This window comes from Rhincodon typus, chromosome 24, assembly GCF_021869965.1.
Source record: "Rhincodon typus isolate 14 chromosome 24, sRhiTyp1.1, whole genome shotgun sequence".
Taxonomy (NCBI): domain Eukaryota; kingdom Metazoa; phylum Chordata; class Chondrichthyes; order Orectolobiformes; family Rhincodontidae; genus Rhincodon; species Rhincodon typus.
Genome location: NC_063355.1, coordinates 15,929,220 through 15,946,940, shown reverse-complemented (window position 1 = coordinate 15,946,940; position 17,721 = coordinate 15,929,220). Strand labels below are relative to the sequence as shown.

The following is a 17,721-nucleotide window of genomic DNA, read 5'->3' as shown; positions in this document are numbered from 1 at the left end:
ATCAGTCCTGCCATCCCAGGAATCAGTCTGGCAAACGTTTGCTGCACTCTCTCCATCAGCATAACATCCCTCCCTCAGGTAAGGAGAACCAAACTGTTCACAATGCTCAGGTGTAATCTCGCCAAGGCCATGTACAATTGCAGCAAGACACCCCTGCTCCTGTACTTAAATTCTCTGACTCTGGAGGACAATATACCATTTGCCCCTTCACCACCTGCTGCAGCTGGCTGCTTCCTTTCAGCGATCGGTGTACAAGGGATCAAAGAGTTTATTGCACACCCCTCTTTACCAATCTATCACCATTCAGATAACCTATCTTCCGGTTTTGGCTGCCAAAGTGAATAATAGAACATAGAACATTGAACAGTACAACACAGGAACGGGCCCTTCAGCCTAAAATGTTGTGCTGAACATGACACCAGATTTAACTAAGCTGTTCTGCCTGCCCTTGGTTCATATCCCTCCATTCCTTGCATATCCATGTGCGTATCTAAAAGTTCCTTAAACACCCCTATCGTACCTGCCTCCACCATCACCCCTGGCAGCACCTTCCAGACTCCTACCACTCTGCGTAAAAAAAACTTGCTGCTCACATCTCCTTTGAACTTCCTCTCTCTCACTTTAAATGCATGCCTCCCAGTATTAGATATTTTAACTGCTGGAAAAAGATTCTGACTGTCAACCCTTTCTATGTATCTCATAATTTTATAGACTTCTATCAAGTTTCTCCTCAGCCTCCGCCACACCAGAGAAAAGAACCTGAGTTTTTCTAGCCTCTCGTTATAGCTCATACCCTTTAATCCAGGCAGCCATCCTGGTAAAACTCTTCTGCACCCTTTCCCAAAGCCTCCACATCCTTCCTGTAATGTGGAGGCTAGAATTGAGTGCAATACTTTAAGTGTGGCTTAATCAAAGTCTTATAAAGCTGCAATGTGACATCCTAACTCTTGTACTCAATTCCCCGACCAATAAAAGCAAGTATGCCAAATGCCTTCTTTACCTCTTATACTTATTCACCATTATACTTCATCTGCCATGTATTTGTCCACTTACTTGTCTTGTCCAAATCACACTGAAGCATTTCTGCATCCTCCTCATAGCTCACTGTCCTACCCAGCTTTGTGTCATGTCTGGAACCAGGTGGCATAATCTCAGAATAAGCAGTTGCCCATTTAAGACAGAGGTGAATCTGTGGACTGCTTTACCGTAAAGAGCTATCAAGGCTAAATGATTAAGAATATTCAAGGCTGATATAATTTTTTTTTCAAATCAGTGAGGGAATTAAGGGTTATGGGAAAAATTCAGAAAAGTATCAAATCAGCCATGAATTTATTGAATGGCAGAGCAGATTTGATGGGCCAAATGGCCAACCTGCACCCTTGCGTCTTATTGTCCGTTCTTATTCTGGGAGAGAGGGGAAGGGTGAGGTCAAGAGTGCAGGAAATGTGTTGAATATGGCTGAGAGCCTTGATACTGTTGGTTGTTGCAGATTCCCCATGTTAGCAATGCTCACTCACATGGCCATACAAGTGAAGTGGGAAACGTGTTTGCCATATGCAGTAAGTTCAACTTACCCCCTCCACCAAACCCCTCCCAAGGGAAAAAAAAGCAAATAAAAATTGTAATACCTTGAAATGAAAGCGCTGGCCTTATTGTCTCATTCACTAGTTTTACCATTCTTTCCTTTCGGGCCAATTTTGTACTGCAGTTTGATTTTTGTTAAATGATTGAAAATAGCTGACAATCAATTAACAAAATGCGAACCGTCCTACAAGGGAGTTAGTGAAGAGAAAGAAGTAACACAATGGCTAACACTCATTGTACTGAAGAGCATCAGGCACCAGCTCACATATTACATTCCTTTATTCATTCATGGGATGAGGGAATCGTTGGCCAGGCAGCATTTATTGCCCATCCCTAATTGCCCAGAGGGCAGTTAAGAGTCAACCATATTGCTGTGGGTCTGGAATTCACATGTAGGCCAGATAAGGTAAGGATGACAGTTTACTTCACAAAAGGACATTAGTGAACCAGATGGGTTTTTTACAACAATCGATAATGGATTCATGGTCATCATTAGACTCTTAATTCCACATTTTTTTTCATTGAATTCAAATTCCACCATCTGCCATGATGGGATTTGAACCAGGGTCCCCAGAACATTATCTGGATTAACAGTCCAATGACATACCACTAGGCCGTTGCCTCCCCCCATTGAAAGCTTGAGGCCTACATAAGCCTAGGTGCACTTTGCATCTTTCAGAATTGGCTTATGAAGTGATGAGGTCCACAATTTCCTGAATTCATCCAAATCACACCAAGCTAAAGTAAACAAAATAACAGAAATTAAAGGCATGTCTTCAATTGAAAGGAAGCCTGTTTTATTCGTAATTACCCTTGGCTACTCTGCAATCAATTTTTTTTTCCCAACATTCGGATCTTTGTTTGGAAGTAATTGCTATCATGTTCGTTTTGTTCCTTCCTTTCAGAACTGCCATAAAGTGCATTTTACAGCTGGGTAGACATTCTGCAGAATGCACACAGGATCAGGCCGTTCCTCCCTGAGGTGTCTGCTTCTGCTTTTTAACAACACTCTGAACTACCCCTAGCTTTCAAATGGATTTCCGCACACAAAGCTTATTATCCCCCTGATATTTGCTGTAAGTGTAAGTGTAAGTAAGCATAGAAAAAGCCAAGTCAAGAACTTTTACATTTTCCTTGTGTTGGAGTCGCTCTACCGGGTATTCTCGAAAGTTGCACTGGAAGTCTGGCTCAGTGCATCATCAAATGAGATGAGTTAGGAAATATAGCACTTACATGGTCATGACACTGAAGCTTTAGGTCACTAATTTCTTTATGAGCCTGGAGACAGCAAAACCCAAAGAAGGCCAATGCCAGTTAAGCCTGCTTTCATCTGCTAATTGATCTGACCATTGACTCTTCTATTACAATGCTTTAACTCCTCCTCATTTCAATTGGCAAAATTCCACAATAATAAACAGTAAATTGGTTTTGTTTACATATGCATTGAACTCCTTTTTAGACAGAACTGTAACAAGGACAAATTTCTCTTTTGCAAATTGTCAGTGTTAAAAGCTTTAGCTGTCCATGATCATAAACAGGCTAATCATGAACGTGGAATTATATCTTTAAAAAGTCCAGCAGGGTCATGATTAAACTAATCAAGAGAGATCATAGTTCAACAAATCCAAAGGAGTTATTGATATTCCAATACAAACCTGGATTAAAATATTTCCTATTTATTTGACCATAACAGTTATATTGTCTTACAGAATATAAAAGCATATTATATCAACACTCCAAATGACTATCACTGAAACAGTTTTTATTTACACAAATGTTACATTAAAAATCACAGACTATACAGTTCCATGTAAGCTGCTTGTTTTTTGAAGGAATAATTTAAAATAAAAAGCAAGCATCGCTGCTTTGAATGCAATTTCCTCATTGGAATGTCCTTTATTTGTAGTTTCATTTCCAACCCTGCCCCTCTCCTTTCATTTTCTCATTTCTGCTGGAGACATTGATTTGCTCAGATTTGATTCCATGATGGCAGGCAGCTAACTGTTAATGTGGTCAGGCAGGTGTGTTTCAAATGTGAATTTAAAGAGGAGTTAGGCAATATAACATTTATATGGTCACAAGACTGAACCTTAAGACCACTAATTTCTTAGTGAGCATGAAATCAGCAGAATTAAGCCAACGCCAATGAAGCCTGGTTTTCATCAACTAATTGACCACTAGATCTTTTGTTACAATACATGTTGGATCCTCCATGCAAGCAGTAAAATTACACTATTTATCTTACAATGAAATACTATGTTTTCCTCCACTTTAAACAGGAGGCTAAGTTTCAGTAGGTTCTTTGACTGCAAAGACATTACAGTCAAATATGATCCTGCCCGTACATTTGTGGACTTCCAAGGAAAAGCCACCAGGCAGCATTCAGGTCAGGAACGCTGATTATTTCGGCTCCTTCGTAGTTTGGGAATACCAAGCCAATGTTGTCTTGGTGACAACCACAAATACACACACCTCCACATAGGGAGGTTGCGTATTTAAGTTTTGCATTGTCCTTTTTGAGGAAAGGAGGAGTAACAGTTTTGACAATGAATCCGGTGGCAACGCAGCATCACTCTACATGTTGACTTTCTGAGGTGCACCATATAGTTGCCATATCTGCAGTAGATTCTACCACTGAAGCCACCTCCCCCAAAATTATCTCCTTCAAATTAATTAACATGACCTTGCAAATGGCTGCAAACTCCTAAACAGCAGACAAGTGATTGCAAAGCACTAATACGTCATCCTTCTAGTGACAGTTTCCTCCTCTGTCATCATTATGACCTGTGTACATGGCAGTGATGCTAAAGTGTCCATTTAATACCTTAGCCATGCCCTTTGCTTTGATGTGTTAATTCCCTTTTTGGCCCTTAATTGGTCCACCTCCTGCTTTTACCATACTTTTATTATTTATACACCCACAGAAGACTTTGGGACTTCCCTTTATGTTGGTTAACCAGTCTTTACAGATAATTCTTGTTTACTTCCCTTAAACGCTTTTTTCACCTCTAGTCTAAATCTTCTGTATTCCTTTCGGTTCTCAATTATATACACCTGTCAATGCACACTTCATCTTCTTTATCTTATTTTCTATCTCCTTTGTCATCCAGGGAGCTCTGGATTTCTTTGTCCTAAGTATCCCTTTTCAGGGAATATATTTCATTTCTTTGAAGGTAGCTCATTGCTCAATTATGACTTTTCATGTCAACCTTTCTTCCCAGTCTATCCTGATTCATTCTTGACCTGTTGAAGTTAGCTCTGCCAATTAATTTTTCTTACTATGGATTGACCATTGTAGTCTTGCATCATCATTAAAATACAATGATCACTGTCTCCTAAAATGTCCCCCCACTGACATTTAACTTATTGATTCATCTCATTTCTAAGAACTAAGCCAATCAGTGCATTGTTTTGTTGGACTTGGCATATTATCCAGTATCTTAGTTGATAATTGGGTAATTTTCAAATCATATATTTTCAAATCATCCATTCATAAACTATAAGTGATAACATACCCAAGTTTTCACGTCTTGTTTTTGTATCTGTGTTTTCTCACTAGGTGATATTACAGAGAATCCATATTGTAACCTTTCTCTGCAACACCAATCCCCTTCCTAATGTGTGGAGGAAAAGCTGAATACAAAAGACATAAGCACATGAATAGGAAAAGTTTAATGGGATATGGGCTGGGAACAAACAGGTGGGACTAGTTTGGAATTATGTTTGGCATGGACTGGTTGGACTGAAGGGTCTGTTTCCGTGCTGTTTGACTCAATGACTCTATGACAGCGCTCTGACTGTGATCCTATTAAGGTCTTATATTGATTTATAATGTATTTTTAACTTTTATACAGTTGTGATGAAGCTTCATACTGTATTGGTATGGTTTGACAACAAGTATTCTAAAGGCGAGGAATGATTTGTAGCTTTAAGTTGAATTTAGTTTATTTTGTGTTAAGGAAGGGAAGATACAGTTCTTACTTTCATTTTAAATTTGTTCTCTGATTGGTATTGGGATGTGTGGAGATTTGTTTGTTTATATGCAGTTAAATACATTCTTAAACATTTGAGGTGAACATTTCAGTGCTTTAGTAAAAAAATGGGTCAGAGAGAAAAACATTTCTGTTGCCTAATGACAAGAGTCCCATAACAGAAATTGAGAACAATCCAGAAGAAGTTAGGCAGTGTGAATGTTCATTCAGAGAGAAGAGGTCACTGACAACAGAGATGCTGTTATTAAAAATCTCCAAGCAGTATGGACTAAAAAGAAGTCCTGAGGGCCTTCAATGCTAGTAAGAGATAAATTCCAAAACCAGAAGGCTGTTGAGCTATCAGAATGAAAGGCATTCTCCAATACAGTTGAAGGCAGGAGTTTAAGGAACACATGTTGAGTCATAAGTGAGTCAAGTTAGCAAGTTGTTTAAAGGAATCGGGAAAATATATTAATATAGTAAAGAAAATAGCATCAAATGAATGCACAGAAGTTTTGTGAAAATGAAACCAAGTGTAACCAACTGAACAGCAGCTTTAGTTTGGAGATAGGAGTGATTCTTCACTGAGGTTTATGTATCTCTAAGATTGTTGTAGGGGTAAAAGGGTTGATGTTTTCCTTATGATATTTGCAATAAGATAGTTTAAATTCGTCTTGTATAATGTAACATAGATTACATTTTTACTTTGTGTGTAAGCATGGATTTATGGAAGGGAAAGTGTGCTTGACAAATCTACTGGAATTGTTTGAGGTCATAATGAGTAGAGTTGATAAGGGGGATCCAGTGAATGTGGTTTACTGAGATTTTCAGAAGGCTATCAATAAGATCCCATGTGAGAGATTAGGATGTAAAATTAAAATGCATGGGATTGGGAGTAGTGTACTGACACAAATGGCTGGCAGGCAAAAACCAAAGAGTGGGAATAAATGTCCATCTTTTCTCCCACCTCACTGACCAACCCCCACTCCCACTTCCTACCTACTAGCCTCATTCCCACCTCTTTGACCTGTCCATCTTCCCTCCCACCTACCCGCCCTCCCTCCTCACTGACCAACCCCCATCCCAACTCCCTACCTACACTCACCTTTACTGGCTCCATCCCCGCCTCCTTGACCTGTCCGTCTTCTCTCCACCTATCTGCTCCTCTATCCACCTTCCATCATCGCCTCCCCTTCTATTTATTACAGAGTCCCCTTCCCCTCCCCCATTTCTGAAGGGTCCAGACCCAAAACGTCAGCTTTCCTGCTCCTCTGATGCTGCCTGGCCTGTGTTCATCCAGTTCTACACCTTGTTATCTCAGACTCCAGCATCGGCAGTTCCTACTATCTCTGTGGGAATAAATGAGTCATTTTCTGAGTGGCAGCTAGTGACCAGTGGGCAACCATATGAATCAGTGCTAGGATTCCAGCTATTCACTGGTTGCATTGGGTTTAGTCATACTGCTAGGAAGAAGAATCAAGCAGTCACTATCTGGATACAATTTGTGGTTCATGCATCATTATACATTGTGCAGAGGAATTCAAGATGTACTGTATTCATTATGAGCCTATTGATTAATTATCTATAGGTCATTAGCAGGAAGCCAAAGTCAATGCATATCATAAAACCTTTACTGAGCAAAGATGAACTTATGGCCACAGTAACTATATCTGAAGTTCTAGGGTGATGCCTCCTGGTGCTGAAACCACTTTAGCAACTTAACAAGCGGTAGATACTGGTAGCTTTCAGATCACCAAACATTTTGTCCTCAATGACCTGCATTGGCTCCCTGTTTAACAACACCTCTATTTTAAAACCCTCATCCTTGATTTCAAATCCCTCATGGCCCAATCACTTCCAGCCCCACTCCCCTTCAAGAAACTCTGCACCTCCAACTCTAGCCTCATGGGTAACCACGAGTTGGTTTCTTCCATCGTGCTAGGTCTGGAGGTTGCTGTGTCTTCAGCTGGAAACTTTAGCACTCCCTCCCCAAACCTCTCCACCCCTCTATACTTTTTTTTCGCGGGGGCAAGTGAGAATTCATATGGTTCAGGTGATAATAAACTGCTAGAACTACAAGTTTACAACCAATTGCATTATGTAAATTTAAAAAAAAATGAGTTCATCATATGGATTTGTCGGATCAACATTATTTTCTGCACAGTACATTTAAGGGAAAAAACAGTGGCTTTCAAAAGGATGAATGGTGTCATATTGATGAACAGTGTTCAAAGAAGCAATTTATCTTAAAGCAAAGAGCCTTTTAACTTAGACCCATTAATGGGCTCCAGCCCATGACACTTGTGAGATATTTAGCCTAGGGTCATGCTACCCTTTCATTTGGAGATAAACTGACACTCACCATTGTGTGCTCTCATTATTATATACTGACTGGATTACTTTCTGATACTTGGTGTGATCATTTGGAGATTGTCACATACTAAATTTGCAACGATTATACAACAACTACCAATGCTTCAGCAAGGGTAACAACATTCATCATTAGATGTGCAGTGTCTTACACATTGATCCTGACGATCATACCATTTTCTGGCCAAAAATAATTGCAGAGAGAAAGGATCAAAAGTGCAAGTTGGTTAGCATCTTTTAAATTTGCCATTCAGCATCAAAGTAGCACTGCAGATTGCCTGCCTTGTGCATGACATTTTATTTTCATTTAAATAATGGGTGGGCAAATTTCAACAGTAGTTTTCCAATAAAATCTACCAACTATTTAAAAAAAAGAGAATTGGTTTAAAAACAGAATACTTGTTTAGGATTCAGACACATTAATGATTATTCATGTTTCTTCTCCACTTAATGCTTTATAACCACAACAGGATATGTCTTATTCTGCAATTGTCTCATTAGGGTAGTATTATTGTGTTGTTAAGAACAAAGAACAAAGAACAAAGAAAATTACAGCACAGGAACAGGCCCTTCAGCCCTCCAAGCCTGCGCCGATCCAGGTCCTCTATCTAAACCTGTCGCCTATTTTCCAAGGATCTGTATCCCTTTGCTCCCTGCCCATTCATGTATCTGTCTAGATACATCTTAAATGACGCTATCGTGGCCGCCTCTACCACCTCCGCTGGCAACGCGTTCCAGGCACCCACCATCCTCTGCGTAAAGAACTTTCCACGCACATCTCCCTTAAACTTTTCCCCTCTCACCTTGAAATCGTGACCCCTAGTAATGGAGTCCCCCACTCTGGGAAAAAGCTTCTTACTATCCACCCTGTCTATGCCTCAAAGATGTAGACATCTTGATTGGTGAAGTTCATACACAATTAATATATTTGCTATACATTCCTGTACAGGCTGTTTCAACAAAGACACTGAAAATTAATACACAGGAAACAAATGTGACTTTTAAATGTACTGTTCCCAATTTTTTGTATTGTTCTGAGCTGTAATAACCAAATATATGTTTTAGCTTAAGATGGACATTATTTATTCTGCGTTACTGACTCACGCACCCATATAGTAGAAAGTGCACACTAAAAAAAAATGGAGCTTAGCTTATCCCATGACTAAAAAATAAATCCAGTTTGCAGCCACAATTACTTAAATGTTTATTATTTCGGAATGGGGTCACGTTATAATTATGATGTTTAAGAGAACTTTGGGTAATTTTTGAATAAACCTAAATTTTAAAACATATATTTGGTTATTACAGCTCAGAACAATACAAAAAATTGTACAGGAATGTATAGTAAATATAATAATTGTGCATGAACTTCACCAATCAAGATATGTACACTTTGATGCCAAAAAAAAAACAACACCTTGCTAAAATCACACATGGGAAAGATTGTTGTGTCATTAACAGAATCTACATTCAAATAGATTTCAGGTGTTCTTGAAATGAGATTGAAACAATTGCTAAATCTCTTTCTCTATTGAAATAAGAACTCATTGCTTTTTTTCTGACTAACAAATTCTCCCCAGATTTGCAACACACTTGGTGTCATCCAACTCTGTCTCCCGATTTATCTCATTTGTCCTATTCACTTCAAACTTGGTGATAATTCGCAGTAAGAAATTTGGTGCTGTTAGCCATCAACCTGAGCTGGACTTCTCACTGCTGAAACAAAAATCAAAAACATAGCAAAATAAAAAGAATTAAATCAAAACTGAAACCCATTTACAGCAAAGATTTTTTTTGCATCAGTTGAACTCTCAGAAGTGGCTAACATTACATTTTAACTGGATAAATGTTTTAGTTCAACTACAAATTAAACAATTTACACAACCTTTGGATTTAAAAATTTCTTTTCTTGTTAGTCTGTTAAGAATAGGTTTAATTTGCATGTATTGTTACATTCTTAGGTAGTTGGTGGCATTGAATAAGTACTACTGCATTAAGTAAGTTTGTGTTAAATCCCTCAGTAGTTCACATTACCCTCTCAATAATTAATTGAACTAGAGGTCATTGGTAAATGAGATTTTCAGTGTCTCCTTTAGAACACTATAAATATGAGCCAAAGCTTCTGAAATAATATCAGAACATTAAGTAAAAACTGAGATATATACCTAGCCTATATTTTATATGAACTTTGTTTTAACCCATTAATTTAAACTGTCGCTGCTCTTCAAAATCTGGAAATGCTTATGCTGTGATTTATGGTAATGGAAATGCAGCTTACATGTGAAACTAATGTCTAAGGCTTTCTAGAAATAGTACCAGCAGGAATCATTATGGTTCTGTGCAGAACAGATACTCAATATCTAAAGTCAGCACTTCACAATACAACTTCCACAATGCTTTCACACAGTCACTTTCTTCATGCCAGTCTCTCCCCCACTTCACAATTTCATTTCCTTGTTGTATACTAATGGACTTGCCAACCCAATAACTACCACTTGTCTTAATCTTATATATCTTTAAAACAGTAAATGCCACCTTAATGCCTTCCAGCTGCCGATAGCTGATATCTAGGCAGACTGAACTTTGACTTCAGGAGCAAATTACGTTGAAATCCTCTGAAATGGGGCTTGGAGTTGATCAATTAAAAATGTCAGTGCCTTAAACAATGAGTAAATTTTGTTGATAGAGTCAAAGACCAGACTTTCAGATCCTCTTTTGCCAATTGCTGGTGAAAGGAAACTTAAGAAAACTGATCATGTAAATACTGCTTCAGACAATCCAATGATGGCTGCTTAACTGATGTGTCAACAGCGCCACCCAGTAGAATTAAACAAAAAGGGCACATTCTGGATATTTCACATTTTACCCTATTAAATTGTTTTCTTTGATTTTCCATCAATCGAATTAACAATCTTTGAACCTGATATTCAGTGTGCAGCTACATTCATTTTACTTTGAAAAACAAATTTTGGCAGGAACATGATGAAATATATACTATTTCCCAGCACCTGAAATTTACAAAGTTTGTTTTTAAAGAAAGACAACGTTAAAACTGTAAAAACAAGCTGGAATTCCGAATGCATGAAAGAAAAATGTTCACAGTTTATGCAAATTTGCTATCCTTCAAAACTGGAGGCAAATTGAGTTGTGAATTCGTCTTTGCGTTTATCTTTGAGAAGATTAGAATCATTGAATCACTACTTTGTGGATGCCCTCCATTCAGCCGATCGAGTCCACACCGACCCTCCCAAGATCATCCCAGCCCCTATCCTATGCCTGTAACCCTGTATTTCCCATGGCTAACCCACCTAGCCTACGCATCCCTGGATACTATGGGCAATTTAGCATGGTCAATCCACCTAACCTGCACGTCTTTGGACTATGGGAGGAAAGTGGAGCACCTGGAGGAAGCACACACAGAGAATGTGCAAACTCCACACCGACAGGTAAACCCGGGTCCCTGGTGCTGTGAGGCAGCAGTGCTAACCACTGAGTCACAGTGCCACCCATTTGCGTTGTGCTAAATATTTTAATCAAATTTTAAACAAATGTGAGCATAAAGATTATTGAATATATCTTTGTTGCTCAGTAATGTCTAATTTGCATAATATATTAAACTGAATCTTCTGTACTTTCTCTAAACCTATCGTAGCTCAAAGTATAGATTCAATAACAGTTCAAGATGTACCCAGAACACCAATATTGTAAAATGTTCGTATATGTCACAAAATCAAATACTCCCGGCCTCTTTATTCACTGTCCTATATTACTTAAAAGATCTCCTATGCCAAATATCTCATTGCATTAGATCATATGAAGTAGGAGCAGCACGTATCCATTTGCATTTGGCCCCTTGAACCTGCTGTGCCAGTCAAGATCATGATTGAACTCTAAATTTTCAACCTGCCTTCAAAACCTAGTGATCACCTTATAAATCAAGAATGTATCTATCTCAGCCTTGAGTAGATTCAATGACATATTTAAATAATTGTTTGCAAAGTTGGCAATCTTACATTTTCCCATGTTATACTCCAACCGTCAATTTTCTGCCCACTCACTCAACATATCCATAAACCTTTACGGACTCTTTATATCCTCCTCATAATTTGCTTTCCTAGCTATCATAGTATCATCTATAAATCTGGCTACAACACTGTTGGTCCCTTCATCCAAGACATGAATATAGATTGTCAGTAGTTGATAGATACTCTATGTTAATATTTCATAACCATACCACCTACAAGATGCACTGCAGAAATACACCATGGCTTCTTCAATAGCAAACCCATGACCATGAGCATTTAAAAGGTCTAAGGCAACAGATAAATAACCATCACGTGCAAATTCACCTCCAAGCCACTCATCAGCCTTACTTGGAAATATATCATTGTTCCTTCACTGTCATTGGGTCAAAATCCTGTAACTGCTTCCTCAAAAGCAATGTAGATCTGCATTTATTTGCAACTGTTCAAAATGACAGCTCACTATCTTCCCCTCAACAGCAAGTTGGATGAATAATAAATTCTAGCACAGCCAGCAATGCGCACATCCCATGAACATTAAAAAAAAACATGATTAACTCTTATTTTCTGCAATAATGTTTTAATGTAACAGCTAATCAAATGCTTTCTGGAAATCAAAATACATTACATCTATTGGCACCCCTTGTCTATCCTGTTTGTCACATCTGCAAAGAACTCGAATAAATTTGTCAGGTATGATTTTCCCTTTCATAAAACTACATTGTATATACAAAACTATATTGTATATACAAAACTATGTTGGATTGTGATTTTCTAAATGTCGTACTGTTACCTCTGAACTAATATACTCTAAATTATGCCCAATGATAAATGTTAGATTAATTGGCCTATAGGTTTTCTGCCTTCTGTCTCCCTCTTTTCCTGAATAAATGTGTTACGTTTGAGTTATTTTTTCAATTTGTTGGGTCTTTTCCAGAATCTAGGGTATTTTGGAAGATTGCACAAATGCACCCATTATGTGTGCAGCTACTTCTTTTAAAACTCCAGGATGCAAGCCATCAGGGTCCAGGGGACTCATCATCCTTTTCTGCCAACAGTTTTATTCGTACTAGTTTTTCTCCAGTGGTTACAATCCCTCAATCCTTTTTGCCCTGTGCTTTTACCAGTGCTTGGAATGCTTTTTACACTTCTCCACTGTGAAAACAGATACAAAATGCTTGTTCAAAGTCTTTATCATTTCCTTATTTCCCATTTCTAATTTTCCAGTCCCATCCCCTAAGGGAGTGATTCACTTTAGCTACTGTTTCTCTTTTTATATATTCATAGAATTCTTTACCGTCTGTTTTCATATACTTGCTGATTTTCTCACGTACTCCAATTTCTCCACCTAAAGCTTTTTGAGGCATTCTTCACAGATTTCCAAAGTTTTCCTACTAATCTTTACTGTACTGTACATCTTTCCTTTTCATTTGATACCATCCTAAATTTGCTTAGTTGGCCGCAGGTGGCTCATTCTCCTCACGGTCTTTCTTTCTTAGTGGAATATCTCATATTTTAGTAAATATCTACCATTATTTCTCTATCGGCCTACTTTTTGACCTATTTTCCAATTCTACTCAGAGGACCTGTGACTTTGCATTCTTGTAATTGCCTTTCCTTAAGTTCAAGACTTCAGTTTCAGATCCCCGACACATTCAAACTGAATACGGTGTTCAATTATATTGAAATCAGTGTTACCAAGGGGATCCTTTGCTATGAGGTCATTAAATTATTCTTGTCTCTTCACACTAAATAATGATGTAGCCTCTTCCTTGTGTGGGAGAAAGATATATTATTTTGAAAAAAAACTGTACCGAATACACATTATGAACTTATTCTGCAGCTACCTTTGCCAATTTGATTCGGCCGATCTATCAGATTAAAGTCTCCCATGATGGTTTCAGCGCTATTGAAAGCCCTCATTACTTCTTGATTTTTACTACAATGCAAATGATTTGACTATTCCTGAAAACCACTGACCTCTTCCCTTTGCTAGTTCAATGTTTTTTTCCCTTTTGCTATTTCTTATCTCCACCCAAACTGATTCTACAACTTGATTCTCTGAATTAAAGACCATTGCACATGGCTACACTGACCTCATCCTTTTATAAGCAAAGTTACCCATGTTTTTCTTTCTTCCTGTCATTCGGAATCCTTTTCCAGGCATTCATTGATTCACAGGCGCAATTCAGAGCAGTGAAGGGTTCTAAGATACCTCATGGGACAGAAAAACTCGGAGCAATAAGCTCAGATAGACCTGGACACCGTTGCGAGAAGTTGTAGATTAATGGTAAAGAATAAGCTTAGGGTCTGATGCAGGCAAGAAACAATTCTGGCAGCCATGATACAGCCTTTCTAAAATGAATTTAAAATGCTATAATGTAATAGCTCACAACTTCAGATCACCAACAATCGTGACAAGGACTCATCAATTCTTGTAAACTTCTGTAGAGAAGGTCAAGCAAGTAGAAAGACAAAAACTGAAATCTTTTAAGCTCCGAATCATCAGAGATGGGTCAAATACAGGATAAGTGTGTATCAGGATCCTGCAGAAATCCAGATGTATAAAAACAAATGTGAATTATTCAGAACTTAAAATTTCCAAGGGGCCAATTCCTGTCTGCCTGCAACCCTCCAAATAAGTTCTGAACCCTCAGATCAATGCAGAGACTGAGACCGAATACATGCCACTTACCTGTCTACTTACCCTTGAGATGTTGGTCAGTTTAATAACTGGTCTAACGGCTAGGTCACTGATATTCATCCCACCCGGGCGACCCTATTAATACCTTGACATGACCACACCCCTACAAATACTCAACTATCCTGACTTGACCCAAATAATCCTCAAAGACCTGACTCTCTCACACACCAAGCTGACCAAAACCAATTACCTTCCAACCATCTGACCACTCAGTACCCACCCCTTCACCCAACTGCACCCTCCCAACGCAAATCACTACCCCATCCCCCTTGCCACTAACTCCACACCCAATCTAAAATCACCCTGACCACCAAATTAACCCACCAACCCAGTGACCCATTCACCCACCTTGCCAAACTCATGCACCCACCTATTCACTGATCCACTCACTGTCCCGTGCTTGTTCATTAAAAGACAGGACCTCAGAAAACCTATCTGAATAGGGCAGCTGGGGCCACAACAAGGGTCTGTGTCCTTTCATTCCCCTGATTCTTCTCTGCTGGCTGGTCTTAAGCAGGACAGATTGCACTGCCCACTTTTCTGTCAGCTGAAATCAGAAGTTTGCAGGAGAAATGGGCAGTAGCATTCAGTCAGTATAACCTCCTCAGACAATGGCACAGTGGTTCAGTGGTTAGCACTGCTGCCTCACTGTGCCAGGGACCCAGGTGCAGTTCCACCCTCAGGCAACTGTCTACGTGAAGTTTGCACGTTCTCCCTGTGTCTGCATGGGGTTTCCTCCGGGTGCTCCAGTTTCCTCCCACAGTCCAAAGATGTGCAGGTTAGGTGGATTGACCATGCTAAATCGCCCATAGTGTTCAGGGATGTGCAGGCTAGGTAGATTAGGCATGGAAATGCAACGTTGTAGGAACAGGGTGGATGGTAGGTCTGGGTGGGATGCTCTTCAGAGGGCTGATATGGACTCAACGGGCCAAATGGCCTGTTTCCATGCTGTAGAGATTCTATGATTTTATGTGGCCAGTATTGTCACTGATTGGTAGATCTAGACCAATTGGAATAACACTCATCATCTTCCTTAGAAGACATTTATAGTGGAAAATACATATGAGTGATGTATGTATGTTGGAATGCTATGAACCTTTCATACTAATATTCACTGCCAGCAGAAAGTTAAGGCCACAAATTGAGATTCAGTTTCAAACATTAGCTTTGCTATCACTACTTGAGCATTCACTTGGGGCTGGCGGCTAATTTAGAATGGTTCTGAGTCTAATGATGACCACGAATCCATTATCGATTGTTGGAAAAACCATCTAATTTACTGATGCACTTTAGGGAAGGAAACTGCCATCCTTACCTGGTCTGGCCTACATGAGACTCCAGACACACTGCACTGGTCTCTGGACAATGAGGGATGGGCAATAAATACTGGCCTAGCCAGGAGAGCCGTCATCCCACGGATGAATAAAGAAACGTTCAAGGGGTTGTACTATCAAAAGCAGAAGGAATGGCTTATTGTCTACTTGATGCTGAAATGGTGGATGTTGGCATTGATTCTGCCTTGGTACCACTGGTCCAAGTGAACACCTGGTTAAGGATAGCCCTGATGTTGTTAGATGGTCAGCAATGGTGATGCCAATGAAGGTCCTGGGCCAGCATCTTGGCTTTCTCTCCCTCAAGGTGCTCACTACCTGGACATTTTGTTCAAGTACTTAAATAATAATTGTCACATCCAACTCCAAGAACATCCAAACACTTGCTCTTCAACAAACATTTCTGCGATTATCACTGCAAAGTAGGCTTTAGACCTGTTGACATGCATAAATGGGATTTTAACTAAGCATCCACCATTTCTAGTGAGGAGAGAGAGAAGCTCTGAGGAAATTTTTAGCCAATGGCTTTTGGTTATGTGTTTTTGAAAGGTCTGTCTGTGGACTGGAGAAATATTTAGAAATCTTTCCCTCATCATTTTTGTTTGAACAGATGGAAAAAGTTCTTGTGCAACATTGTATCTGGAAGGCCTACATGGAGACAAATTTGTTAGTCAACAGTTTCATCAAGAAATATTTTCGACGAAAAGGATACTTTAATCCACCCTTGAAAAGTTGAACAACAAAACTTTACAAAAATGCAAGGAAATGAATAACCTTTCCCTGCAATAAAAAAATTGACTAATAATATTTTCCATGCATGTACATAGGGTTTAGATGCCAATTGCACAGCCTTAGAACCATTATCTGAAAAAATAAACCAAGGACCATCTTGTAACTCCCAGTATGCACTTATATATTCAGCTTCCCAATTGTTTATTAAAATTGATAAATGTTATTGGCTGTTTATAGCATATGCCAAGGCTTCCGGCCCTCTAATGAAAATGACTGTGACTGAAACTATTTTTTAATAAAAGCTAACATAACCAGAGGATACGTGGTGCAGCGATAACAATCCCTGCCTCTAAGCAGAAGCTCAGAAATTCAAGTCTCGTTCCAGGACTCAATGGCCAAAAAATGCATTTACAATCAACTTGTAAATTCTTCCAACACATGTCAATGGCATGCTAGTCAGCCATATAATAGAAAGAAATTGAAGCCCCTACCAATGCTCCAGACTAAACATGCCTGTAAGTGTGCATGTTGCCAATCAGGCTCCTTGGGGAGATGGCTGGCTGACCAGTGTGAATCCGATATGGGGAGGCAATGGCCCAGTGGTATTATCGCTGGATTGTTAACCCAGAGACCCAGGTAATGTTCTGGGCACCTGGGTTTGAATCCTGCCATGGCAGATGGTGGAATCTGAATTCAATAAATATCTGGAATTAAGAGTTTAATGACGATCGTAATTCCATTGCCAATTGTTGGAAAAACCCATCTGGTTCGCTACTGTCCTTTAGGGCAGAAAACTGCCATCCTTACCTGGTCTGGCCTACATGTGAGGTATTCTCTCCTACAGAAAGCTGTTGGGACCGGTTCGTTAGATATATTGAAGAGGGAGCTGAATGTGGCTCTTGCGGCTAAAGTGATCAAGGGGATATGCAGAGAAAGCGGGAGTGGGATACTGAGATTGCGTGATTAGCCATGATCATATTGAATGGTATGCAGGCTGGAAGGGCCGA

The 17,721-nt window shown here is 39.3% G+C and overlaps 1 long non-coding RNA gene across 1 annotated transcript in view; it reads left to right on the top strand.

Annotated features, from left to right (window-relative positions):
• Positions 1-16,878, top strand: part of LOC125485979 — a 26,267-nt gene extending 9,389 nt beyond the window's left edge. Inside the window, exon 3 of the long non-coding RNA XR_007264693.1 lies at positions 16,593-16,878. This is a non-coding gene — a long non-coding RNA (uncharacterized LOC125485979). The remainder of the gene's footprint in view (positions 1-16,592) is intronic.
• The last annotated feature ends 843 nt before the right edge of the window (positions 16,879-17,721 follow it).